Below are 9,275 nucleotides of genomic sequence, written 5' to 3' on the forward strand. Positions count from 1 at the left end.
TCTATCTACAATCAACATAAACAAGCAAGATACTATCAGGGACTAAGTTCATGATAAATTTAAGTTCAATTAATCATATTACTAAAGAACTCCCACTTAGATAGACATCCCTCTAATCTTCTAAGTGATTACATGATCCAAATCAACTAAACCATAACCGATCATCACGTGAGATGGAGTAGTTTTCAATGGTGAACATCGTTTATGTTGATCATATCTACTATATGATTCACGCTCGACCTTTCAGTCTCCGTGTTCCGAGGCCATATCTGCATATGCTAGGCTCGTCAAGTTTAACCTGAGTATTCTGCGTGTGCAAAACTGGCTTGCACCCGTTGTAGATGGACATAGAGCTTATCACACCCGATCATCACGTGGTGTCTGGGCACGACGAACTTTGGCAACGGTGCATACTCAGGGAGAACACATCTTGATAATTTAGTGAGAGATCATCTTATAATGCTACCGTCAATCAAAGCAAGATAAGATGCATAAAAGGATAAACATCACATGCAATCAATATAAGTGATATGATATGGCCATCATCATCTTGTGCTTGTGATCTCCATCTCCGAAGCACCGTCATGATCACCATCGTCACCGGCGTGACACCTTGATCTCCATCGTAGCATCGTTGTCGTCTCGCCAATCTTATGCTTCCACGACTATCACTACCGCTTAGTAATAAAATAAAGCATTACATCACGATTTCATTGCATACAATAAAGCGACAACCATATGGCTCCTGCCAGTTGCCGATAACTCGGTTACAAAACATGATCATCTCATACAATAAAATTCAGCATCATGCCTTGACCATATCACATCACAACATGCCCTGCAAAAACAAGTTAGACGTCCTCTACTTTGTTGTTGCAAGTTTTACGTGGCTGCTACGGGCTTAGTAAGAACCAATCTCACCTACGCATCAAAACCACAACAATAGTTTGTCAAATAGACTCCGTTTTAACCTTCGCAAGGACCGGGCGTAGCCATACTTGGTTCAACTAAAGTTGGAGAGACAGTCGCCCGCAAGCCACCTGTGTGCAAAGCACGTCGGGGGAACCGGTCTCGCGTAAGAGTACGCGCAAGGTTGGTCCGGGTCATCTCGTCCAATAATGCCGCCGAACCAAAGTATGACAGGCTGGTAGGCAGTATGACTTATATCGCCCACAACTCACTTGTGTTCTACTCGTGCATATAACATCAACATAAATAACCTAGGCTCGGATGCCACTGTTGGGTTTCGTAGTAATTTCAAAAAAATTCCTACGCACACGCAAGATCATGTGATGCATAGCAACGAGAGGGGAGAGTGTTGTCTACGCACCCAACGCAGACCGACTGCGGAAGCGCTGACACGACGTAGAGGAAGTAGTCGTACGTCTTCACGATCCAACCGATCAAGCACCGAAACTACGGCACCTCCGAGTTCGAGCACACGTTCAGCTCGATGACGATCCCCGGACTCCGATCCAGCAAAGTGTCGGGGAGGAGTTCCGTCAGCACGACGGCGTGTTGCTGATCTTGATGAACTACAGCAGCAGGGCTTCGCCTAAACTCTGCTACAGTATTATCGAGGAATATGGTGGCAGGGGGCACCGCACACGGCTAAGGAATAGATCACGTGGATCAACTTGTGTGTTTCTGGGGTGCCTCTGCCTCAGTATATAAAGGAGCCAAGGGGGAGGGGGCGCCGGCCAGGAGGAGGGCGCAGGAGGAGTCCTACTCCTTCCGGGAGTAGGACTCCCCCCCCCCCCAATCCTATTCCAACTAGGATTCCCAAGGGAGAAATAGGAGAGGGGTGGCCGGCCACCTCTCCTAGTCCTAATAGGACTAGGGGAAGGGGGGAGGCGCGCAGCCCTTATGGGCAGCCCTTTCACCTTTCCACTAAGGCCCAATAAGGCCCATATGGCTCCCGGGGGGTTCCGGTAACCTCCCGGTAACCCGGTAAAATCCCGTTTTCACCCGGAACACTTCCGATATCCAAACATAGGCTTCCAATATATCAATCTTTACATCTCGACCATTTCGAGACTCCTCGTCATGTCCGTGATCACATCCGGGACTCCGAACAACCTTCGGTACATCAAAATGCATAAACTCATAATATAAGTGTCATCGTAACCTTAAGCGTGCGGACCCTACGGGTTCGAAAACAATGTAGACATGACCGAGACACGTCTCCGGTCAATAACCAATAGCGAGACCTGGATGCCCATATTGGCTCCTACATATTCTACGAAGATCTTTATCGGTCAGACCGCATAACAACATACGTTGTTCCCTTTGTCATCGGTATGTTACTTGCCCGAGATTCGATCGTCGGTATTCAATACCTAGTTCAAGCTCGTTACCGGCAAGTCTCTTTACTCGTTCCGTAATACATCATCTCACAACTAACATATTAGTTGTAATGCTTGCAAGGCTTATGTGATGTGTATTACCGAGAGGGCCCAGAGATACCTCTCCGACAATCGGAGTGACAAATCCTAATCTCGAAATACGCCAACCCAACATCTACCTTTGGAGACACCTGTAATGCTCCTTTATAATCACCCAGTTACGTTGTGACGTTTGGTAGCACCCAAAGTGTTCCTCCGGCAAACGGGAGTTGCATAATCTCATAGTCATAGGAACATGTATAAGTCATGAAGAAAGCAATAGCAACATACTAAACGATCGGGTGCTAAGCTAATGGAATGGGTCATGTCAATCAGATCATTCAACTAATGATGTGACCTCGTTAATCAAATAACAACTCATTGTTCATGGTCAGGAAACATAACCATCTTTGATTAACGAGCTAGTCAAGTAGAGGCATACCAGTGACACTTTGTTTGTCTATGTATTCACACATGTATTATGTTTCCGGTTAATACAATTCCAGCATGAATAATAAACATTTATCATGATTATAAGGAAATAAATAATAACTTTATTATTGCCTCTAGGGCATATTTCCTTCAGGACCAACTCCCGATCTCCCTTCAAGAATGGAAAGAGTCAGCAAAGAAACGTCCAGATCTTACTTGGGTCGATGACAGAGCAAAAAAATGCTTTGGGAATCTCTCATGGTACATTTCACCCTACCAGATCATTTCACTGATGCAGATGTGGAGAAAATCAAGGACGCTGCTCTTAGGAAGATGGCAATTGCATTCAACACCCACAAGAAAACTATATGGGCCAAGTACGTCAATGGAGGAAAGAAGACTCCAGAATTCAAGGGAACACTGGAGAAGCAAAGAGAACACTGGCCCGCTTTCGTGAAATTCAAGGAATCAGAATTATCTAAGGAATGGTCGGGAAAAAACAAGGCCAATGCCGCAAAAATGGAGCAGTCCCATAGGCTGGGGCCATGAGGCTACGCGGTGGCAATGCCTAAGTGGGATAAGTATGAGCAAGAGATGCTAGATGCACAGGTCACTCCAGTTACTAGGAGCTAGCCCCCAGGTGCAGAACTTGGTTCTATGCGCATGGGGGGGGGCATTGGACCCGAAGATAGGCCTTTTTTGGAAGAAGGCAAGTCTAAAAGGAGCCGCAGATAAGTTACTTCAAGCAATAGAAGATGCTCGAAAGGGGGTGTTCACGCCCAACAGAGAGAACGACGAGCTTACGCGTGCCCTGGGAAATCCTGAACACCCGGGAAGAACACAAGGCAAGGGCGTTGTTCCGTGGTATGAGGGCTTTTCGGACTGGAACACCGACTACAGAAGTCGTGCAAGAAGGAAGATGGAGGAGGAGAAGAAGAGGAAGCTGGAGGAGGAGCAGAGGAAGCTGGAGGAAGAATGCCTTCAAGGCCTAGAATCAACGCATGCGGACTTGGCACTCAAATTCCAGCGGCAGCAGCAGCAGATCGACTCACTTAGCCAAGAAAGGGGGTCTCAGCAGCGACAACAACTAGCGGATGATCTATCATTGGATAGCACCGTCCCATCCATGCTGAGAAGCAACGTGGGTTCCGCCTTGGGCAACGCACTGCTGGATAGATACCCTATGGATGACATCATGGAGAGCACTAACTGTGAGCTACACTTCAAAATTAAGAACATATCCATGAAAGTGGCGAATGCCATTGCTTATACAAATCCCCCTGAGGCAACCTTCCATTGCAACCCGATTCCAGCTGGTCGTGCTCGTGTCGTGGTTGATGAGGTGGTGGACCAATAATCGGGGCTAGGGCTTGACATTCCTGGAGGTGACGAGGAGCACACACTAGGAGAGGCCAAACATCGTATCATCCTATGGAGAAAGGATTGCATCATCTTTCGAAGGCCACCGTCTTGATAACCCACAAGTATAGGGGATCGCAACAGTTTTCGATAAGTAAGAGTGTCGAACCCAACGAGGATCTAAAGGTAGAACGAATATTCCCTCAAGTTCTATCGACCACCGATACAACTCTACGCACGCTTGACGTTCGCTTTACCTAGAACAAGTATGAAGCTAGAAGTACTTTGTAGGTGTTGTTGGATAGGTTTGCAAGATAATAAAGATTACGTAAATAAAAAGGAGGGGCTTTTTAAGTAAAGACACAATAAAGTAAATATAGAGAGTGTGGAAAAGTGGTGGTAGGAGTTGCGCAATTGCCCCTAAGCAATTGACTACTTTACTAGACCGATAGCAAGTATTATGTGGGAGAGGCCACTGCTAGCATGTCATCCCTAACTTGGAATTCTGTGCACTTATGATTGGAACTATTAGCAAGCATCCGCAACTACTAATGTTCACTAAGGTAAAACCCAACCATAGCATTAAGGTACATTGGTCCCCCTTCAATCCCGTATGCATCAATTTCTATGCTAGGTTGAAGCTTCTGTCACTCTTGCCCTCCAATACATAGTCCTATCAACATACAACTAACCCTAGGGTGTGATACACGCGTGCAATCATGTGATGGGCACCAAAGGACAGCAACATAACCACAAGCAAATTAAATCAATCATAGCAATTCATCAACCACCGATAGGACAACGAAAATCTACTCAGACATTATAGGATGGCAACACATCATTGGATAATAATATGAAGCATAAAGCACCATGTTCAAGTAGAGGGTACAGCGGGTTGTGGGAGAGTGGACCGCTGTAGATAGAGGGGGGAAGGTGATGGAGATGTTGGTGAAGATGGCGGAGGTGTTGGTGTAGATCGCGGTGATGATGATGGCCCCCGGTGGCACTCCGGTGCCACCGGAAGCGAGGGGGAGAGAGCCCCCCCTCCTTCTTCTTCTTCCTTGACCTCCTCCCTAGATGGGAGAAGGGTTTCCCCTCTGTTCCATGGCCTCCATGGCACAGGAGGGGCGAGAGCCCCTCCTAGATTGGATCTGTCTCTCTCTGTTTCTGCGTTCTCTGATTCTTCCCTTTCACCGTTTCTTATATTCCCAGAGATCCGTAACTCCGATTGGGCTGAAATTTTAACACGATCTCTATCCGGATATTAGCTTTCTTGCAGTGAAAGAAGGGCATCAACCGCCTTACGGGTGGCCCACGAGGGTCAGGGGCGTGCCCCTGCCTCGTGGCCACCTCGGGCACCGTCTCGCGTGGATTTTTCTTCCCAAAAATCATATATATTCCAAAAAAAATCTCCGTCAGTTTTTATCCCGCTTGGACTCCGTTTGATATGGATATTATGCGAAACAAAAAACATGGAACAAACAGGAACTGACACTAGGCACTGAATCAATATGTTAGTCCCAAAAAATAGTATAAAAAGTTGCCAAAATTATATGAAAGTTGTAGAATATTGGCATGGAACAATCAAAAATTATAGATACGACGGAGACGTATCAGCATCCCCAAGCTTAATTCCTGCTCGTCCTCGAGTAGGTAAATGATAAAAAAGATAAATTTTGATGTGGAATGCTACCTAGCATAATCTTGATCATGTAATCTAATCATGGCATGAATATTAAGATATGAGTGATTCAAAGCAATAGTCTATCATTTGACATAAAAAAATAATACTTCAAGCCCACTAATAAAGAAATCATGTCTTTTCAAAATAACAATGCCAAAGAAAGTTATCCCTACACAATCATATAGTCTGGCTATGCTCCATCTTCACCACACAAAATACTCACATCATGCACAACCCCGATGACAAGCCGAGCAATTGGTTCATACTTTTTAACGCGCTTCAGCATTTTCAACCCTCACGCAATACATGAGCGTGAGCCATAGATATAGCACTATAGGTGGAATAGAATGGTGGTTGTGGAGAAGACAAAAAGGAGAAGATAGTCTCACATCAACTAGGCGTATCAACAGGCTATGGAGATGCCCATCAATAGATATCAATGTGAGTGAGTAGGGATTGCCATGCAACGGATGCACTAGAGCTATAAGTATATGAAAGCTCAAACTGAAACTAAGTGGGTGTGCATCCAACTTGCTTGCTCATGAATACCTAGGGCATTTGAGGAAGCCCATTGTTGTAATATACAAGCCAAGTTCTATAATGAAAATTCCCACTAGTATCTGAAAGTGATAACTCAAGAGACTGTCTATATGAAGAACATGGTGCTACTTTGAAGCACAAGTGTGGAAAAAGGATAGTAACATTGCCCCTTCTCTCTTTTTCTCTCATTTTTTTGTTTTTGTTTTTTTGTGGGCTTCTTTGGCCTCTTTTTTTAATTGGGCTTCTTTGGCCTCTTTTATTTATTTTTAAAGTCCGGAGTCTCATCCTGACTTGTGGGGGAATCATAGTCTCCATCATCCTTTCCTCACTGGAGCAATGCTCTAATAATGATGATCATCACACTTTTGTTTACTTACAACTCAATATTACAACTCGATACTAGAATACAGATATGACTCTATATGAATGCCTCCGGCGGTGTACTGGGATGTGCAATGATCTAGCGTAGCAATGACATCAAAAAACGGACAAGCCATGAAAACATCATGCTAGGTATCTTACGATCATGCAAAGCAATATGACAATGAATGCTCAAGTCATGTATATGATGATGATGGAAGTTGCATGGCAATATATCTCGGAATGGCTATGGAAATGCCATGATAGGTAGGTATGGTGGCTGTTTTGAGGAAGGTATATGGTGGGTTTATGGTACCAGCGAAAGTTGCGCGATACTAGAGAGGCTAGCAATGATGGAAGGGTGAGAGTGCGTATAATCCATGGACTCAACATTAGTCATAAAGAACTCACATACTTATTGCAAAAGTTTATTAGCCCTCGAAGCAAAGTACTACTACGCATGCCCCTAGGGGGGTAGATTGGTAGGAAAAGACCATCGCTCGTCCCCGACCGCCACTCATAAGGAAGACAATCAATAAATACCTCATGCTCCGACTTCGTTACATAACGGTTCACCATATGTGCATGCTACGGGAATCACAAACCTCAACACAAGTATTTCTACTAATCCACAACTACCTACTAGCATGACTCTAATATCACCATATTTTATCGCAAAACTATTGCAAGGAATCAAACACATTATATTCAGTGATCTACAAGTTTTATGTTGAATTTTATGACTAACCACGTGAATGACCAATTCCTGTCATCTCTATAAATAGATATAAGTGAAGCAAGAGAGTTTAATTATTTCTACAAAAGATATGCCCACGCTCTAACAAATATAAGTGAAGCAAAAGAGCATTCTACAAATGGCGGTTGTCTATGTAAAAAGAAACAGGCAATCCAAACTTCAAATGATATAAGTGAAGCACATGAAGCATTCTATAAAGCCATACTCAAAAGATATAAGTGAAGTGCATAGAGCATTCTATAAATCAACCACGGACTATCTCATACCAGCATGGTGCATAAAAGAAAAATGAAAACTAAATGCAAAAGACGCTCCAAGATTGCACATATCGCATGAACGAAACGAATCCGAAAACATACCGATACTTGTTGAAGAAAGAGGGGATGCCTTCCGGGGCATCCCCAAGCTTAGACGCTTGAGTCTCCTTGAATATTTACTTGGGGTGCCTCAGGCATCCCCAAGCTTGAGCTTTTTCCTCTCTTCCTTCTTCTCACATCGAGACCTTCTCGATCATCGAACACTTCATCCACACAAAACTTCAACAGATAACTCGGTAAGATCCATTAGTATAATAAAGCAAATCACTACCCTAAGTGTTGGGGAACGCAGTAATTTCAAAATTTTCCTACGCACACGCAAGATCATGGTGATGCATAGCAACGAGAGGGGAGAGTATGATCTACGTACCCTTGTAGATCGCAACGGAAGCGTTGACACAACGTAGAGGAAGTAGTCATACGTCTTCCCGATCCGACCGATCCAAGCACCGTTACTCCGGCACCTCCGAGTTCTTGGCACACGTACAGCTCGATGACGCTCCCCGGGCTCCGATCCAGCAAAGCTTCGGGGATGAGTTCCGTCAGCACAACAGCGTGGTGATAATGATGATGTTCTACCAACGCAGGGCTTCGCCTAAGCACTACAACGATATGATCGAGGTGGAATATGGTGGCAGGGGCACCGCACACGGCTAAGGAACGATCACGAGGATCAACTTGTGTGTCCTAGGGTGCCTCTTGCCTCAGTATATAAAGGATCCAAGGGGAGGGGCAGCCGTCCATGGTGGGGCGTGCCAAGGGGGAGTCCTACTCCCACCGGGAGTAGGACTCCTAGTTGGACAAGGAGAGAGAGGGGGAAAGAGGAGGAAGAGAGGAAGGAAAGGAAAGGGGGGGCGCCCCCCTTCCCTTGTCCTATTCAGACTAGGAAGGGGAAGGGCGCGCGGCCACCTCCTGCCTCCTTCTCTCTACTCCCTCAAGGCCCATGTAGGCCCAATAAACCCCCGGGGGGGTTCCGGTAACCCACCGGTACTCCGGTAAAATGCCGATTTCACCCGAAACGATTCCGATGTCCAAAAATAGGCTTCCAATATATCAATCTTTATGTCTCGACCATTTCGAGACTCCTCGTCATGTCCGTGATCACATCCGGGACTCCGAACAAACTTCGGTACATCAAAATGCATAAACTCATAATAACTGTCATCGTAACGTTAAGCGTGCGGACCCTACGGTTCGAGAACAATGCAGACATGACTGAGACAAATCTCCGGTCAATAACCAATAGCGGGACCTGGATGCCCATATTGGCTCCTACATATTCTACGAAGATCTTTATCGGTCAGACCGCATAACAACATACTTTGTTCCCTTTGTCATCGGTATGTTACTTGCCCGAGATTCGATCGTCGGTATCCAATACCTAGTTCAATCTCGTTACCGGCAAGTCTCTTTACTCGTTCTGTAATACATCATCTCACAAC

The sequence above is a fragment of the Triticum dicoccoides genome, chromosome 7A, assembly GCF_002162155.2.
Source record: "Triticum dicoccoides isolate Atlit2015 ecotype Zavitan chromosome 7A, WEW_v2.0, whole genome shotgun sequence".
Taxonomy (NCBI): Eukaryota; Viridiplantae; Streptophyta; class Magnoliopsida; order Poales; family Poaceae; genus Triticum; species Triticum dicoccoides.